At 38.4% G+C, this 20,614-nt stretch overlaps 1 protein-coding gene and 1 long non-coding RNA gene across 4 annotated transcripts in view; one reads left to right on the forward strand and one right to left on the reverse strand.

The window, feature by feature from the left end:
* LOC131832466 (uncharacterized) overlaps positions 1 to 20,614 on the forward strand; it is a 151,630-nt gene that overhangs the window by 103,122 nt on the left and 27,894 nt on the right. Inside the window, exon 4 of the long non-coding RNA XR_009354066.1 lies at positions 200 to 296. This is a non-coding gene — a long non-coding RNA (uncharacterized LOC131832466). The remainder of the gene's footprint in view (positions 1 to 199; positions 297 to 20,614) is intronic.
* The window catches only part of KIAA0825 (KIAA0825 ortholog), a 410,058-nt gene that overhangs the window by 73,213 nt on the left and 316,231 nt on the right, over positions 1 to 20,614 (reverse strand). The window lies entirely within an intron of this gene.

Consider the following 20,614-nt stretch of genomic DNA (forward strand, 5'->3'; position numbering starts at 1 on the left):
AAATAAATATGTTAAACTCCACCTACAGTGTACAAATATGCTGACTCTATCTAAGGGCTCAGATCTAGAAGGTGGTATGAAAAGAACAAGTGAAACTGTATTTTCTTCTTTTGGAAGCACTAAAGATGTCTTCTTTAATTATTACACTAAAGATTCTCTAACTGGCAACATATGCTTGCTAATAATTTTTGTCTTGCAGGAATATGAATGTTTTCTAATGGGAGGCATTTAAATGCCTTAGCTGAAGATTGATTCAAAGAAAAGCTCTCTTTTGGATTCATCTCAACATCTATCAGGTGGTATTATTTTTCCAATAGTCTTTTACGCTATCCTTTGCTTTTGAAAGAGCTTATGTCCAACCTATAATTATTTTCTGCTAATTAGAGTAATTCATGGTTAATTGTTCAAAATGATTCCTCTTCAAAATCAAATCCATTTCTTGTCATGACATTAAAAAAAGATACAAATAAAATATTATCAGAATGCAAATTTCTATCAGAAGGGAATACTTTTAAAAAAAATTTTCTTTAAATAGCATTAAAATCTTTCTCTACTAGCAAAGGCTCCATGATTGCCTACTTCAGTTAATGTAAGCTAGAGAAGGGCAACTGAACCATGAAGTGATGACTATTAATGTTTTTTTTATAATTACTAAATATTAGCTATACTGACTATATTGGAGTAAGTAATTTACGATATCCTTAAAAAAGAGTTGCAAAGCAGTAAGACCTAAAAACGGTGAGGGCAAACAGTGACTATGTGAGCTGGAGACACTGGATGTCTAAGGACGTAACTCTGAAGATGTACACCTCTTTGTGGACTCTCATGGGGCTGAATCTTCCTTTCCTGTTATTGTCCTGGTCCTGTTTCCTCGAGAGGCAGCTGCTTCCCTCTGGTATATCTCCTAGGGAAGCCCTGGAGCTCCCTCTTTTTCTAGGCGAGGATCATGCTTTGCCCCTATTTGGACCATTGCTCCACTCTGATCTCAATCTTCATTTTGTTCTATTTTGATTATTGCATGAATCCCAACTGTCTTTCCTGAGATGGTAAGGTTCTCCTCTACCTACATTTTTCTTAGGCTATACTTATTTAGGTTTTCAACATACATTTATTGAGTACCTTCAGTGTGCAAGGTCCTGAAGTTGTATAATTTTAAATGAAGCAGGTTGAACATGTCAACTATGTATGACATAAACAGTTCTATTAGATTCAAACAAAGAGAATAAAATTATAGATGCATAAATATAAGCATAAGAAAAAAAAAGATCTTTAGAAATGGCAGCTACTTCTGGGATTCAGAAGACAAGAAAATAAAATTATCTGAGAAATGCTGAAATCATTGCTAAAGGAAAGCAAACTCCTTGCACTTTGATGAGTACTGAACACCACCTTGTTCTCAATATTCACTAAAACTCTTCAGCTGATTTGCCTCCACCATCCACCAAGGGGAATTCAGCTCAACTTTTATAATAAAAATTAACTGCATTAAATTTTTCTTGAGCATCTAGATTTTCATAACGGCCATGACAAAAACTAGGAAAACAACACAATTAGACGGTAAGTGACCTTATACGGTCTGTGACAAGGACATTCACGCTTGCTAAATAGTCCATGAGTCCCTTTTGAGTTTCATTGGAGCCATGTGACTTGTTCTGGCCTCTGGATTATGAGCAGATTTACCAGGTGTCAAAGCATACCAATGGGAGGAGAGCCTCTAGTGGGCTCTTTCATCACCATGACAACAAAAGTAGCTAGGTATTGAGATGGCGGATTCAGAGATGTAAGTGGCCTCCATTGCTCAGTCAACACATGGAGGGTGATGCTCGTGGCTCCCAGTTACATTGCTGCCTTCAACACACAAAAGTCATGACATTAATCTGTGCTGTAAGTGGCATGGGGGGGGGTCTCAAGGTACATCTTTGCAATGAATGAAAATGTTCCATATAGGCACATTTCTCATCTAAATGCCAGAGTAAGTTTATACAGGCAGCATAGTGCTGTGTTCTCCAACGCCTATGACCATAAATGCAAAACCCCCTTGTTGTGTTTGCAGAAGTAATTTCCTATCTCCCATATTTGGAAGTCAGTATGAAAGACGGCATGCTGTTTATTGGGAGGGCCTTTTCTTTCTTTCTTTCTTTCTTTTTTAATAAAAATTTTATTTATTGAAGAGAGAGAGAATGAGAGAGAGCATGAGAGTGGAGAAGGTCAGAGGGAAAAGCAGACTCCCTGTGGAGCTGGGAGCCCAATGCGGCACTCGATCCTAGGACTCTGGAACCACAACGCAAACCAGAGGCAGTCGCCCAACCAACTGAGACACCCAGGCACCCCTGGAGGGCCTTTTCTTTGAAAAGCAAATCAAACAATTTAAAAAAAAGACATTCATATTAATTTACTTTCTATAGTCCATTGAACTACACTGGAAAGCAGAATGAAGGTAATAATGGACTTTTTAAAATCTATATGGAGGGGTGCCTGGGTGGCTCAGTGGGTTAAAGCCTCTGCCCTTGGCTCAGGTCATGATCCCAGGGTCCTGGGATCAAGTCCCGCATTGGGCTCTCTGCTCAGCAGGGAGCCTGCTTCCTCCTCTCTCTGCCTGCCTCTCTGTCTACTTGTGATCTCTGTCTATTGAATGAATAAGTAAAATCTTTAAAAAATTTTTAAAAAATAAAAATAAAATCTATATGAAAAATTGCTTTGCTATTCAACTCTTTGAAACTGTTGCTAAATTTTGATATTTTGGGTTTATGTATCAAAAATAGTAATATAATCATTCCTATTTGGATGAATGTTCAAAGATTTTAAGAATTTTTACCATGACATTACTTAAATAAGATATTAGAGACGAGATAAATGTTCAATTATAGATCATTCATATATTTGGAACATTCATTTTATGATATATTTTATAGGCATTTAACATGATAATGTAAAACATCAGCTTTCAGGTGGGATAGAGTAACATTCATTTATCTGATTAAAAATGAGAAGAGTTAGGTACGCCTGGGTGGCTCAGTGGGTTAAAGCCTCTGCCTTCTGCTCAGGTCATGATCCCAGGATCCTGGGATCCAGCCCTGCATCAGGCTCTCTGCCTGCTCAGCAGGGAACCTGCTTCCTCCTCTCTCTCTGCCTACTTGTGATCTCTATCAAATAAATAAATAAAATCTTAAAAAAAAAAAAGTACATTAAAAAAATGGGAAGAGTTAAAAAAAAATCTTTTAGAAAAGAGCGGGGGATGCCTGGATGGCTCAGTTGTTAAGCGTCTGCTTGGGTCATGATCCTGGGGTCCTGGGATGGAGTCCCATGTCAGGCTCCCTGGCCTGCTTGGCAGGGAGCCTGCTTCTCCCTCTCCCACTCCCCCTGCTTGTGTTCCCTCTCTCGTTGTAATAAATAAAATAAAATCTTTAAAATGAATAAATAAATAAATATGGGAAGAGTTATACCCAACATGATACAGCTGTATGCATCTTGCAAAGCTATTTTATCCAGGCTACAGCCTGATTTTCAAAATTTGAGCACATACTTTTATTTTATTTTTTATTTTTTTAAGATTTTATTTATTTATTTGACAGACAAAGATCACAAGTAGGCAGAGAGGCAAGCAGAGAGATAGGGGAGGAAGCAGGCTCCCTGTGGAGCAAAGAGCCCGATGAGGGGCTTGATCCCAGGATCCTGGGATCATGACCTGAGCCGAAGGCAGAGGCTTTAACCCACTGAGCAACCCAGGCACCCCTGTGCACATCCTTTTAATTATGTATAAGTGAACATGTGCGTTGCTTCAGGGAAAAATAAAGAACTACCCTGAAAAGAAGAGTCCATGATAGGACAACAAATAAAGGAAAACTGAAGACAAAGGAAAATTATCTGCATCGCCAACTCATGGCAACTACTAGAATTGCAGGGATTGACTTCAGAAGGTACAAGAAGTGTTAAGACAAATGGGCAAAGGAACTTAGTAGGATGGATACATGTTGGAGTATGACTTTGTTATGAAAGCAGAGACTTATCTAACTTGAGATGCATTCATGTATACCTTTGTGAGGCTATATTTTCTTTCTTTGTGTAAAGCCAGTTGTTGGTCATGGAATTTGTTTATCTTTTCTTTGTTACTTTAAATAAGTTAAGGTCAGCTGATCATTTTTATTCTCCATTTGAATCTGAAGCACAACAATTTCCATTGAGGATTCTTGTGGAACTTCATTTTCGTTATGTTTTAATAAAGTCTTATTTGTATTGACTTCTGAGGTGGCATGGCATTCCCTCACCGATAAACTGTTTACGTTTAGTTTTTTTATGGAGAGGTTTTAATTTAATATGATAGATTCAACCATTGTTTTTCAGGTTTTATATGCATGCCTGGGAGCCTTTTAATAACTTGCAATAATAAATAAAATGAATTTGACTTTTAGGGTAGACACTCTTGTAATTGGTATTTTTACCAACTCAGGTATTTTACCAACTTGTAATTGGTATTTTTCCAAAAAAATAAAGTGCATTCTTTCCATTCTTGGGGAATAAAGAGTAATGGAATTGCAATTTATGAAAAAGTTGTGAGAGATTCCATAGTTGCAATGAAAAACATTCATACAGATATATTTCTTACTTTAGACATGATCCTTGCATAACTCAAAAAAAGGAATTTTTCCTGTGTCTTAAATTCATTTATCTTTCTGGGTAAAGTAGTTAGGGATCAAGATATAATAAAATATTTTTTTAAATATATTAACAGGTAGTAGGTAAGGCTAGTATGGACTAAAAGCCTGCATAGGAAATGATATTTTAACTCACAAAATTGTAAATTTTCAATGCTGAAAAATGGGGTTGTGAACACAGAATTGATTTTGATAAATGACAGAATTCTGCCTAAGGCCACAGTAGAGACCAGAACAAGGAACACAAGAATAGGGAATCTACAAATTAGCATGTTATGATTATTCTCTTTCATAGCATTTAAGAACAGCTTTGAAAAGATCTAATGTCTTCAGTAGTTTAAACTTATTTCTACTGTACCTAAGTAGCATGTACCATAACTCAAATTGACAAGGTTGCCTGAGAAATATTGGCATGAGTCTTGTATAGCGATGAGGCATTACTGAACAATATTTTTTGGATGATAAACAGTAATGGAAATTTGAGATTGAAATGGCCTTTTCAAGGAAGGAGGTCACACCTACGAAAACACAAGATAGGTATTTAAGTTTGTCTCTCATTCCTGGATATTGAGCTTCTTCAAGTGGTTGTGCGTTAGTCAATTTGACACCTCAAGGATCCCTAATTTTTATGAAGATGTCAGCATGCTGGTAACATTTTTTTGGAAAGATCTATTTTTTTTTAAAGTCTGTATCTTACTTGCCCCAAGATGGAATATAATTTTTCATGATAGTTACAGGGCTGATGAAATACTGAAGGGGTTGTGGGAAGAGGGGTTGCAGTTGGGGCAGGGTGGAGGAATATGAGGATTTCATTAATTTTCTGCAGTGCTAATACTCTGTTTACAATTCTCAAGAAACAAAAGTAATAGCCACTACTTAGGCTCTGCTAAGAGCTTGAGGGAAAAAAATCACTGGGCCTCCGTTTCTTCATCTGTATGTAAGGGCAACGTCTAGCTCTCAGGTTATTGTGGGGGTGGGGGGGGGGGATTACACGATATATACAAAAGCCAGTCCAGGTTAACCTTAGAATGATTTCGAGGTTTCAAATCCACAGGCATGTACCATTAAGAAACGAGTCAGGGTTGAAGGAAACACTACTTAATATAGATGTCATCTATGCCATCAAAGACTCTGAAGGTCTTGCAACCCCTTCAGGACATTCCAGTACTGATATTCCTTCACTTAAGACAGGGTTATGTCCCAGTAAACCCATAAAGCCATCACAAGTTGAAAATATTTTAAGGTGAAAATGCATTTAATGCGCCTAACCTTCTGAACATCATAGCTTAGCCTCGCCTTCCTTAAATGTGCTCAGAACAATCACTTTAACCTCCAGTTGGGCAAAACCATCTAACACAAAGTCTGTTTTATAATAAAGTGTTACATATCTCATGTAATCTCTTGAGCATTACTCCGAAAGTCAAAAACAAAATGGCTATATGAGTTCAGAATGGCTGTAAATCAATCAGTTGTTTACCCTCCCCAGTGGGAGCTGGGGCCCACTGCTCAGTATCAGGGCAGAAATGTTCCCCATAGAGCTAGCCTGCGAAAAGATCAAAATGCCAAGTGCAATTATTTACTGCAAGCGTATTGCTTCCCACTATCAGGAAAGCCCCAAAATCATTAAGCCAAACTGTCATAAACTGGAGACTGTCTGTATTGTCGTATCAGATGCCTTTGACCCATCACCTGTTGTTGCCGCACTCACTTTTTCTTATTGCAGATTTTTTTTTATTGCAAATCTTATTTTTGTGTATTTCTAAATTCAGTTTTCAATGATCAAATAATTATATCAGACTTGCAAAAAAAAACTAATATAGTTATTATAGTCACTCAGTGGTTTGAGGGTTTTTTTCTGATCTCATTTATAGTACTACTTTCATTGTACTGAAGTTTTAGGTAGGCCTGTAAAACTGTCCTGCTTGTTGCCAGTACTAAAATAAACTTCTGAGTTCATTTCTTTCTCCTGCCTGTATACAGATGTCGTGTGATAAATATTCTGAGAGGATCTGTTATCAATATTGGTCTTTTCCCCTGGAGCTTGTTTCCCTTCTAGTTTCTAAACTTGAGTATCTTGGAGTTCTCTTGGATTTTTCCCTTTCCATCTACATATTGATATTCATCAAGTCCTATTTATACTTCCTTTTCAGTTTTTGGACTCTTCTTTCCTAGTTTATTGCTACTTTCATTCCAGTGTCCCTCCAGAAATCTCCATCAACTCATTTTCCATGGTAGTCCAACAAGTTAGACATGTGTTCTCCTTCATCAAGTATCTGCCGACTTTGGGCAACTGGTTGTAGGAATATGGGTGGTTTTCTTTGGGCAGAGAAAACCTTGCAGTGGGGATGTCTGGCTTGAGACCTGGATGATGAGAAGGGGTCAGCCGTGAGAGGCTGCGATGGAGGTGCAAACTTGATGTGTGTGAGGAAAAAAGAAGACTAGCAAACAGGACGTGGGCAGTGAGAAAAGAGGCCCGGAGGCGGGAGGGTACCCAGGTCACACAGGGCCTCATGGAGTCTGCCATCTTCTTAAGAATGCTGGAAAATCATGGAGGAGTTTTAAGCAAAGGGAATGACAGGATCTGATTTACTTTTTAAGTGGTCACTCTGGTTGCTCACAGAGGATGCTGTGGAGATAGAGTCAAGGGAGGCTTCCTAAACACTCCTTCTCTGAACTTCCTGAAATTCCCTCTCTTACTCGGTTGGCTTTTACATTTATGCAATCTTGTATTCCACTTGAGGTGTGTAGCACATGATTTCACCAAATGCTCTTTGATGGACCCCGTATCTTGGCCTCTGTATCTTAAGATTCCTTTGTGCTCTTCATATCACTTGATCAGATGCTCTGCATCTGATAGGTACACTACAAGTATAGTAACTTGGTGGAGCCCTAGTATATGAACTACCCATCCTCGTAGAACAGAATAAAGGAGACCTGAAGAGGTCAGTGTCGCAAGGAGAAGGCCCTGTAGACAGCTCATCCTAGCAATGGTGAGCAGTCTGAAAATAGGGGTCCTAAGTCTCTACATTCACTCCACCTCATTCCATGCTGACATCTAATAGAGTTCATCAACATCGCTGGAATTCACTAATAGTTTGCTGAAAATCACCCAATGCTACACTTAAGATCTGTGCATGCACAGATTGTGTACAAATGTGCCCTCAGAAGAAAAAAAAAAAAAAAGGAGTAAACAAAATTTGCCCTGTAGTAATGATATGCACATTGGAGTATTACAGAAAAGAGTATTAATGGCTACAACTGACTTTGGAAAGCACCAAAAAATAAGATGAACTGATGGATGGGTAGAAAGATGGACAGGTTGGTAGATACGTGAAAAGTTGATACTAAAATGGCAGGATCAAAGTGATTCTATATATAGGGATGTGGGTATTATAAAATTATTTCAACTGTTCTATGTATTTCAAACTTTTCATAATAAAATATGGGGAAAAGCCAGTTGAAAGTGATAACTAAAAAAGATCATATCAACACAATGCTTAAGTTCTTAAGTTCTATACTTCCCATTTTATGTATCTGAGCTTTTAGGAAATCTTCGAATCCTTAGACAGGATACATATTTTTGGCCATTTACTGATGACTTTGGAACGTGCCCCAGGAAGCAGTGTAATCAATTCAGCTTCCGATGGCTTCCTAAGTTAACAATTTGGGTTCTAAGCACCTATATTTTCTAAATGATGGCTCTGTCTCTGATAAAATATTCTCTTTTTTTAATTAATTTTTTTATTTTTTATAAACATATATTTTTGATAAAATATTCTGATCTATAAAAATCAGAAAATAAAGTTGAAACATTAAATCATTATTAAAATACGTGCTTTGTGATACCTAATGCTAGTTAATACAAATAATTATATATTACTTATTGGTCAGTACAGTCTTACCTGAGCATTTCATCAGGATAGATATCAAAAAGTATAGTCAGCAGTCTCTCCCCGATCGATACCCTTCCTACCCTCTCTCCTAGCCTCTCATTCTTTCTCTCCCTCCACTTCCCCGGCTCCCTTTTCCCCATCTCTTATCTGATGCAGAGACACCGAATAGCTCAGGTAAGCATGGCATCTAAATGATCAACATTACTTCAAGATTAAAGTTACATAATTAGTTTTGTCTTTTTTTTTTTTTTTTTGGAATGGAATCTCTAACAACATGAAGGGTACTGTGCATACGATGTAACGTAACATCAAAGCACAATTTTTGGTATCCACCTTCTTTATCATTTTCCTAGACAGTTTACTTTAACATATTACTTTTGTGAATGATTTAGATGGGGGAAAAAATGTCCCTTAGTTTTTCTTTTCAAGCCACAGAATGCACATTCTCACATTCGCACTTTTTTACTCTAGGAAAAAGGAATAGAATGTCTATCCAAAGTATACTTTCAACTTGCAGACAATCGATATCTTTGAAGGAGACTTGAAGTGACAGCACAAAAGTATCCCTGCTTCCACTGGGCCAAGCTAGGAATAACGTTTGAAGTCAGTTGAAACTTTACATTTTTGAAAGGTCTGCCCAGGTGTCAGTAAATATGAGAAATGGGCTCAGAGCTGTGTGTAAATGTAGGTTGCATGCATTTTAAGGCAGTCTTACAGGAACACATTGAGAGATCTGGCATTCTTAAAATCGAGCATATGTCATATCAACATTCCTAGTACAAAGTATTTTGTTACTGTTTCTGTGCTCTAAATAGCCCCATGCAAAGGCACATCATTGAACCAAAGCATATGGCTGCGGCTACTCAGTTATGCTGAGCTATGCTACAGTACCAATTTGCTACTGCCTTACTCACCTTTTTCTACACATTTGGCAATGGAAGTTGCGGCTCAGAGATCATACTATAGAAAAGAAAGAAGTAAATACAGGAGGGTGGATTCCATTTCTTAAGACCTATCAATATGAACTAGTGCTATTGTCCGTTTCCTGCCGAATCAATAAGACATATGCACCTATTCCTTAAGGAAACAGTGACGCTTTAAATTGCCCTATATATTTACAATTACCTAATTGCTTTATTTTGCCAAAAATAAAGGTCATTAAAATCATCTTGAAGCTTCCCTTGAATCTCAGAAGTAGCCTGCAAGTTGTAGAGTCTTTAACTATGTTCCATTTAACACATTTAATAGATGTAAAAGCTCACAAGTGATGATATAAAGGATAATTTACGCTTGCAATGCATTTTTGTCCAATTAATAGATTGCCTGCGTGTTGCATATTTTGCATGACAAAAGAGCAGAATATTAAACTGCCATTCATAATGAAAATGCACTTTGCAAATTAAAAGTGCCGAAACAGAAATTTTTCACCCTGTTTAGGAAATAAACAGTCCTTAACCAATTAAACTGCATTGTAATAATTCTATGATTTATTGCAAGTTGTTTAACTTTCAAAACTCGGCTAACCCATATTAAGGTCACAATCCATCATGTCTTGCTTGGAAAGCCAGCAAATAATGGCTGTTGTATTAGCTGCTTTTGATGATAGTATGAAAGAAGTATTAGCACTTGTCAACAAAACTGCTTACAACATAACATTAGCATGCATGGGCTGCTGTACCTATTTATTATTCTGGCAGCTTCACACATATTGTTACAAGCTTATAAAACATTTTGTCGGGTGGAAACCGAATGTACACTGTTTGGTTTTCTGATAGACTGGCAGCATAAATGTCTGGGCTGACTTAGTTTAGTTTAAGTGTAAATAGAGACACAAATTCTTCAACCTGTTCTCTTATTGATACTGAAAAGTGCTGAATTATTCAGCTTCCAACTCTTCTGTTTGTGTCTATCACAGTTATCAATTACCCATCAGTCTTCTTGTCAAAACAGAATGGATTAATCTGGCTGAAAATAAGACAAATAAATGGATACTATAACAGGGGTGCGGGGTTGCCAGACTGTCAAAGGGAAATCCAGGCAGTGACATTTGCCGTCAAAAATGGGATCTCTGGCTTAAGTGAGCAAATGATTCCCCTTTGCGAGCCAAGAATGCACTTAGCTCACCGTAAGTAAATTAATCTGCCTTCTTTGACTGCTAATGCATCAGCACTGAGGTAATAGTTCAATTGCTGAAATTCCTTTATGTTTAAATAATTTTGGTCATCATTATTGTTTCTCAAGGAAATGCAGACACTTTATCTTGGTGAGGAGAGGGCTGCCGGGTAAATAAACGAGACCATTTAACAATGAAGTTATTGCTGATAGTTTTGTGCTACTTCATAGCTCTCGGCTTATGTGATACCAAGTAACTCTTTGCACAGATGGCTGGTGGAACCCATCCAGCATCTGCAAAGTCCATCCCTGTTTTCTTTCCCAAACATTTTATTTGGAAATCTTGTTTGGCAAACTTCCCGAGACTCTGCCTAGCTGTTCAAAGTACATATTTCCAATCTATCTCATTTGGCCCTTCTATAAAAAAAGAGCCAGCAAAGTGCCTTCTTATTTGGCACAAAAAATGCAGCCACAGACTGAAGCAAGTTTTAGGTTCCTGGCCAAAAATTTACAAGAATTTTATCTTAGATGCTTCCATACTGGACTGTTTTACATAGTCATCATTAACATCTGAAGCCTTCACATCATGACAGGATCAACCCCCCCCCAATCTGTATCAACCAATGGCTTCCCTTTGCCAACAAGTTCCCTCTTGTTCTCATTTTCCCAGACAGTTGTGTCCTAACTAGTGTGGATGCAGGTCTTACTTACACTGTAGGATGGTGAGATATTTAAGCTACCTGCTAGAAAATGGTTCCATCTGCTTGATGAATGAACAGGTTATTTTTGAATGAAATCATCATCATTTTGTGTGTGTTTGTTTTTCCAATAAATGGCGTCAAGAATTTCAAACATTTAAAAACCAAAAACCTTTCCTGTATATTTGGGGAGTTCAAAAAAGATCACACTATTAATTACATTCTAAGTACAACTTTCTCAATTCTCTTAAAGAGTTTGACAGACTGGAAATTTTGGTCTCACATTCCCAGAACATTACCTCAAATTTCTCCTCAATGCAAATCAGTTTCCCAGAACTTCAACATTTAAGGGAAATGCACAAATTGGCCTAGTCACAACTCATCTTTGCTAAATCTCATTCGCTTGGTATATAATCCCAAAACTACCTCATGGAAGGCAGCTGGTGAAGATGTACAAACACTGAACCTTCTCCTGCATGAGACAGTATTTTTGTTGCCAGTTAATTTATCATTTTACTTTGTCACTCCTGACCTTCTTATCTTTTTAAATACGTAACTCCCCTATAGGCAAAAGTAGCATTGTATAAAATTTTGCCTGGCTGAAAAGTATTTCCAAAATTGTAATTTTCCCCCCCTTAGGATTAATTCTTTGCAATACCAGTGACTAACTTAATTGACAGGTGTATATAATGAACTTATTTCCATATTCTAGATGTCATTTCCCATTCTCTGAAGAACTTCTTTAAATGTATCTGCCATTTCAGATCCAAGTTGTCCCAATCTAGACATTCTCTCCCACTGGTTCCCCCCACCCCTGCTTTTTTAAAAAGAGATTTTATTTATTTGAAAGAGAGAGAGAGAGAACAACCAGGGGGAGGGGGAGGAGCAGAGGGAGAGAGAGGAGACTTCCCCACTGAGCAGGGAGCCTGATGAGGAACTCGATCCCAGGACCCTTGGATCATGACCTGAGCTGAAGGCAGATGCTTAACCTACCAAGCCACCCAGGTGCCCCCACTGGCTGCATATTACCAAAGTCCTCCATTGGTTGCTAAGACCTACACAGTCCACCTTTACAATGTCTGTTATTTTCCCTTCAATTTTGACTGCCACAATGCTTTTGCAGTCCCTCCTGATTCATTCATACATTCATGCATGCACCAGTTCATTTATTCAACAGCTCTTTGAGGGCCAAACATGAGTGGTCTCTCTGCCTCAAATCTTTCCAACACACCTCCCACTCTGGCCACCTGCCCTCAGTCTGAAATACCCTCTGCCATCCTACTCAGCTTTTAAATCTCAGTTCAAGTGCAACCTCTTTGCACTTTTTTTTTTTTTCCTATTCCTTCACCCACGTTACTTCTTATTTCTTCAAGTCTCTTAAGGACTTTTCTATATCCCTTATCACAACAAGGTAGAAGTCCTACCTCTGCTACTGACTAGCTTTGGGAAGCTACATAATCAACTGAAGCGTCAGTTTCTCCTCTGAAATCAGAGATACTATTACTCCATAGGGTGTGAAGTTAAATAATGCAATGTGACATACTTAGAAAAATGCCAGTGTACATTCAGGTTCTTGTTTGAATGTTCTTTTACGCAGCAAGGAGTTAAAAATATTTGCTGCAACATCTTTGTGTTTAGAGAGAAGCATTGTAGTTGCCTTTGGTGTTTCTGGGGGCCTTAAAACTACATTTACCTAGTGTCCCAGGTGGTGGGCCTGGGGATCCAATTCTGGGATGACTTTGGGGTCACACTGCCCCTATCCTAGCCCTTGCCATTTAAAAGCTCTTTTTTTTTTTTTTTTTGGGATGTGAAATCAGGCAGTTATAAGTTTCTATACCTCATAGGTAGTTGTTAAGATTAGCTGAAAACATAAGGCTCAGCAGTGCCTGATTTGCAGCAAGACCTCCATAAGTGTAGCTTGTCATTACCCTAGAGGGGTTTCAGAATGCTCCTTGATCTACTTCTAGGTGGTGAGAAAGGACCATCAAAATGAATGCATAATTCCCTGAATTATTGTCACATCCTTCCAAAAGGCTTCCTGAATAATGCTTCTCAGGAACCTGGCCTATCATGGACCCCCCAGATTAACTTAAATACGACTAAATTATATCACTCCCCTAACAGAGTGTGATTCACATTCTTCCTCTACTGGGACTTTGGCCCCTTATTTCCAGCTTTCAGAGTGCTTCCCAATCATCTCCTCTCTTCTGAAATGCTGTACCTCATTTTCTCCCCCAAATGTGTCATTAATCCTCTAATACTTCAGTTCCTGTCCTCCAGGTCTACACACTCAAGGAGGACATTCTTCTTGGCCTTGTATCTTCCCTCCTGTTCATCACTTCCTTCCCTGCCCCACACATCTAGAAACGTCCATCCATTAGCTATCCATCTCCCATCCTCGAAGGTTCAAGAAGCTTGCCTCTGCCACAGACTGACTAACTTAGTCCTCAAAGATCTCTCTCTCACCTAAATGCCTGAAGCATTTAGAGATTTTACACACAATTTAGCTATTAATTACAAATTATCTTGCAGCATTGGCTACGCATTTGCCTCTGCAGAGATATTTATTTCTCTATCGTTTTTGCTTCCTAATCCACAAAGCTCTCTGGATAATCTTCCTGACGTGTCATGGAGACCATGCCATTTGTCTTCCAACTGTCCTTGCTATTGGCCAAATCTGTTTTTATGTACCAGGAAGAATTGTCCCTCCTTCCAAACTGTATTTCTGCCACTTCTGAGTATCAGCGGCATCTTTACTCTATAGCCAGCCTTCCCTGATGAAGGCAGCCCTGTGCTGGGTGGAAGCACGCATTTCAAGATACTAGTTTGGGGTTTGAATCTTGGTTTTGCCACTTACTTACCAGGTGACCTCGGGCAAGTTACTTTTCTGAGCCTCAGTTTCATTCAATATAAAAATACTATTACCTAGCTCACAGGAAAAAAAATGAGGAATATAGGGGATAAATAACATAAAGTGCCTGATAAATAATAGGGAGTACATTTTGATACTTTGCCCCTCCAATTAATATGAAATCGTATTAAGAGTATCCACAGTGTATCCTTACGTTATATACACATTGACACAATTATCTAGAGATTCATGCTTATCTAGAGATGCATTTAACATCCCTTATCAAACAATTAAATGTTTAACAGTAGAATACAGACTAATCTTAGTATCTTTAACTTAAAACTCAGTGCTTTGTTATAAAACCTGTAGAAGCCATAACTTACTAGCTGTTCAAAGCTGATGAACACTGACAGTTAACTTTCAAATGAAACACTGGTCTCTTTTCTCCCTCACATTTAAGGAAATTGAAGACTCAAGGCTAAAAAGTCCCTTGATTAAGGATAAAATGCAGGGGGCACCTGGGTGGCTCAGTGGGTTAAAGCCTCTGCCTTCGGCACAGGTCATGATCCCGGGGGGTCCTGGGATCGAGCCCCGATTCAGGCTCTCTGCTCGGCAGGGGGCCTGCTTCCTCCTCTCTCTCTCTGCCTGCCTCTCCACCTATTTGTGATCTCTGTCAAATGAATAAATAAAATATTATTTTTAAAAAAGGATAAAATGCAGAATGAACTACCATGGACATGGCTTGTCTTCCCATTTTTGCATTCTAGAAATGTATTCCAAGGTAATGAGGCAGTGTTTTGCAAGGTATCTTATGAAAATTTCCTTTAGAGCAGTCACAATTATCATGCCAAAATGAGTCTCATAACTGAAATTACCTCCAAATTTTTAATAATTCCCTTAGCAAACAGTTGTTCTGGTTGGGTGTATCCACACTCTGGTTGAGACATAAGTGGTTTAAAACTAAAACATGCTTTAAGTAGAATATCTGAGTAGAGCAATCACAATAAAATGTCGAATACCCAGGTTTAAGGAGAAAGCCAATTTGAACCTATTTTTCTTTCTTTCTTTTTACTCTGTGATGTTTAGGTCTAAATGGCTTGATCTAGTCCATTCATTGACATGTCTCTTTCTAGCTATGAGTATTTTCATCTTCCCAGGGATCAGTCTAACCTCTGAGTAGGAGTTAGCATGCAAGGGTTAAACTACCTCTATGGACAGGATATAGAGATAGAGAAAAATCTAAAACTTAACATGACTAAGATATGACTGAAATGACAAATCTATCACATATGGTGGTAAAACCAAGTTCTACCTTCATGGATCCATCCTTGAGTATTAGAGCAGTCTTGAGAAACCATGACTCTTCCCATTGGCTTCTGGGAGAAGGGGAGGCAGGGAAGATTTTACCGCTCCCTCTTTAAACTCTTATTAGATGGCTGCCGAAAAGCTCGGACTCAGCAACTTCCCAAGTCACCCAGTCCTTTAAAAAGGTTTCAATGTGACCTCAACTCCACACAACACAGATTTATAATCAGTCTTCTGTTTGGAAAGCCAAAGCTTTGGACAAACTGAGTGAATAATGTCAAAATAATGGTATTTCAGCTCAACAATGAGATTTTCTCCCATATATATAAAAACAGACCCTGGGAACAATTTTCAGGAGCATTTTATTGTTTTGATGGGACAACAAAATATAAGGTCATCATAATAACAGTAAGCTACCTTTTCTCCTTCTGGAAGGAAAAGGTGTACGACAAAGTATTTTCCTAAGTGGCAGAGTGGCCAGAGCCTCTTTCTGTCCTGTGTAGGAAGCGTCTAGTCTCAGAAGTAAGATTTCCAGAGTAACAATTTCTATCATATTGTGAAAGAGGTTAAAATTTTATCCTTTGTTGCAGAGTATTAGCACTGACAAGTTTACTATAGCAAACTGCCCTCTTACTATACCAAGCTGCCCTTCCCCTATCCCCTCCTGGCTGGCCATTCCTTCCCTCAGGCTCTCTAATTCACCACACCTGAACGGGGTTTCAGGAAAAAGGACTCTGGCAGGTGGGATGCAAATAGTAAATAAGTAAATGAAACTCCATAGCAATTCTCTTAAATACCGTTCCATTATTATTACTTCATTTTACAGTTCTGTCTCCTTTATTCATAACTATCCCAGGAGAACTTTGCTGCTCTGATGGTACATACAGCAAATGTTAGTTATCTCATAAAATCCCCATACCTGTTCTGCAAGTGGTGTCTTCATGTTTTTGTATCAGAGCAAAAGTAAGGCTCAGAGAGGTTAAGTGACTTGCCTAAGGTCACACAGTTGGCAAGTAGCAATACCAAGATTCAAACCCAAAACTTTAAGAAACCACAGTCCATGTTCCTTTCATACAGTATCATGCTGCCTCAAATGGGGAAGGCTGACTGTAGAATAAAGATGTCACCGATTTTAAGAAGTGGCGGAAATACAGTTTAGAAAGAGTTTTATCATTTCCTCTGGTTCATTTTTCCCCTTCTCTGTCTGTCTTTATCTTCCTCACCTCTTCATTTCCCCCATCTTTATTTTCCCCATTTTCATAATTAAATAAGAAGGTTTGTTCTTGAGAGAATGGTGGCAAATGTGTGCAGTTTCCTAATTTGTAGACTGGGTGGGGGAGTGCTCCTGAATGGACCCAGACTCAAAAAAAAAAAAAAAAAAAAAAAAATCCATTCACCTGCCACAGCTGCTGAAATTCCTATCATTAGAGAGTCACTTCTTTGGATTAGGTGCACTTTATGTCTAAAAATTGTCTTGAAACACCTAAGTTTAGCATGCTATTTATAATTTTTCCCAATATTTATGCATCCATAGTAATCCATCACGCAACTTTTGGTTGGTAATAAAACAGCATGAAAGGTTCAAAGAAGTCCTCTGTCGCAGAGAAAAGGACAGGTTCTTGAGGAAAGCATTTTTTCTAAGTTACTAAGAATGTACTTTATAATTCCACTACTGACTCAAAAAAAAGTACAAGTAGGTTCAAAATGTTTGAAGTATAGATCGATGAGCTGGAGATTTTGGAAAAGGAAAGAACACAATAAAATGCAAGAACTGGAATATATGAGTGGAAGAACTATAAACTACTGGATTTTTAGTGTTTTGCCAAAATGCAAATGAGTACCAGGTAAGAAGCAACTAGATGATGATTACTTAAAATCAATAACCTCCCCAAAGAAAAGTTAAGAAGCGAACAACAAAAGACTCTCATATAGAATAAATATGAGAATGTGTCAGCTGTAATTATAAAACCACCTCTTTGTCCTGATCAGAAAAATCCCGGTATGACATATACCCTCAATGGCCAGATTCTATCATGTGACTCTAGCATGACATTGTACCTGGGTCAATCATCAGGGCCATCAACACATTTCAGTAGATTGGTCGAGAGGAAGAGTGAGTGGTGAGTCATAGCCTTGGCCAAGGCTCTATAACTTGTTGCAGCTCTGAATGGTGGCATCGACCCAGGCCTCTCCCCCAGTAAGGCCTAGCAACTCACCACTTGCTATAATGCAGAATTGTGGTAGCAAGTGGGTGTGAGGCTGCAGACGCCATGCCAGGGATGGGGATCACTGCGGACCAGTGGGAAGGCTCAGATGCAGTGTGGGTTCTCCTCTAAGGAGGCCCATGGGTGCAGGCCTGACGGCACCACTTAGCATGTTGCATGAATGAAAGGCCCTGTGCTAGGTGTGTTGCCCTCTCTTAAATAAATTCTGCAGGGGGCGTTGCTTAAAGCCTCTGCCTTCAGCTCACATCATGATCTCAGGGTCCTGGGATCGAGCCCTGCATCAGACTCTCTGCTCAGCAGGGAGCCTGCTTCCCTCTCTCTCTCTCTGCCTGCTTGTGATCTCTGTTTGTTAAATAAATAAATTTTAAAAATAATAATAAATTCTTCAGGAGTTACAGAGATGTTTGTAAGATCTCTGCAGTACTTCCTGAAGTTGTAATTTCAGTAAGCCACAAACCACTGAAATTGCCATTTTTCTAGGTCAAAAAATGGTTGATTATCAGTGATTTCATATGACTTGACCTAACTGTTAATTGGTCATACAGATTTGGTAGCACGATGTAACTGTGGGAGAAAACAAGAATTCAAATGTGAACACTAAATGCCCTTTATTTATTTTTCCCAAGGAAACCCTTTTGGGTTAAAATAGAAGGCAAATTCCTTTTAGCTGCAATTAGTATTTGTGGAATATCTAATCACTCGGCGCTGGTAAGTATACACAATACACAGGAGAGACCAACACTACCCTTGAGAAATTTATTATCTGTATGTGAGGATTTGGCTAAATATAGAATAAAAACAGCATTTCCATTTCCCACACTGCAGACAGAAAAGGCTATAGTGTATAAAGTGCAACTAATCTTTCATCAACTGTACTGATGCCAGTACCACAGCTACCCAGAAATATCAATTACTGGCTTTATATTTAATGCATGCCTGCCCCCCCCCCAACCTCCAATGAATACACTCCCACCACCCAGCCATTCCCCCTACACACAGTCTATTAGTTTTCTTTCCAGGATTGGCTAGATAATTTGCAGGAATAACACAAGATCCTTGTTAAAAAATTATTAAGAACTTCAAGATGGTAACAGGACAGCATTAAACTGAGCCCTTCTAAGCATGGGACCCAGTGTCACTACCCAGGCTGTGTACCCATGAAGCAATCTTGCTGCTTTGTGTTTCTTACATATGGCTATGCCTGGCTCATTCTACCCCAGGGCTTTAGCACTTGATACTCTCTCTGCTTGAAATGCTTTTCTCTTGGCTAAGGTCTCGGCAAAATCTGCTCCCTCCTCAAAGAAGTTTTCCATGACAACTCTGTCTAAAGAAATTCCTTTTTATGTCATTTTCTGAATATTACTTTGCTGTCTTTCCACTGCTTCCCTGTCATTTTCTTGCTAATTTACTTATTGATTTATTTATTGTCTTGTTTCCCTCCACTGGGATATAAACTCCACAAGAGAAGTGACTTTATATCTTGTTCACTTACTCTCATTCGTATGACTCCTCAAACAGTACTTGGTACATAGTTGGTGTCCACTAAATATGTTTTTGATGAATAAATAAACTAAATCATTTATAAAATATTTCTAATTTATAAAAAAGCTTCACTGGTCTTCAAGTATTTATGTGTTCCAACAGACTTAGCTAATCCACATGCATGAATCCAAACACAAGAATGAACCAAAGAATGAAATTCAAAACTCCAGCTAATGTAATGCATCAAAAGTGGAACACTCAGTTATGATTACTAAGTGATTTATCTTTACAAATCATACTACATTCGAAAGGTGAACCAGCTATTAGAGTTAAATCTGCTATAGATCTCATATCTTAAAATCTTTTAGGTATAAGTGAAAAGTAGACATATTAAAATGTTGAAAGGGGGCGCCTGGGTGGCTCAGTCAGTTAAGTGTTCAACTCCTGGTTTCCACTCAGGTTGTGACCTCGGGGTAGTGGGATTGAGCCCCACAGTGGCCTTTGTGCTCTGTGTGGAGTCTGCTTAAGATTCTCCCCCTCTCCTGCTTCTTCTGCCTCACCCCCAGCTCTGCTCATGCACACCCTCTCTCTCTCTCTAAAATAAATAAATAAATCTTTTAAAAAGTGTTGACAGAAAATGTCTCATAGAATAAATTCTAAGAAAATATGGTAATTTTTTACTGCAACTGTGCTTGTTGGTAATAGGATATAATTAAGTCATTATTAAACACTTTATTAGAAAGCTGAATGCAGTCATAATTTTTTCACAAAGCCAATATTCAATCTAGAGTAGCTAAATAACAACAACAACAAAAAATTGAAATAATTATAAAAGGTCATAAAAACTAGGACACTGACCCCTGGCAAGAATCGTGATCCAGAAAATAACCTTAGTTGAATTAACTGGGAGCTCATGTTAGATTATAAATCCTCTTGTAACCTACTTATTTAATGATCTTTTCTGAATTTAAAGGTCAAAGATAGTGACCCTCCCTAAGTCCTGACTTGACTTTCCATGGTCCAAACGGTTCCGCCTAGAGTTGGTCACTGCATTCAACTCATCCTTTTTGGTGATTTCAACTTTTCCAACCATAATCAGAAATGAACAAAACAATTTATAAGCACTGACTGTTGAAGACATTCCTACATATCCAACGAGATACGAGATATGCAGTGCAAGCTAAATAGGAGAGCATTTGCAATTTAAAATATAATTTTCCATAATGAAAATGTAAAGCAGTCGTTCTGTTTTATTCAGTATGGCAGGTTAGGAATCCCTGTGAAGCTACATTGAAGCAAAGAGTAGATTAATAATTTAATTTGGTTCAGAACTATGCAACAGGGCACCACAACCTTTTATTCTGTAACCAGCTGCTGACCCTAATATGAATGAACC

This window comes from Mustela lutreola, chromosome 5, assembly GCF_030435805.1.
Source record: "Mustela lutreola isolate mMusLut2 chromosome 5, mMusLut2.pri, whole genome shotgun sequence".
Taxonomy (NCBI): Eukaryota; Metazoa; Chordata; class Mammalia; order Carnivora; family Mustelidae; genus Mustela; species Mustela lutreola.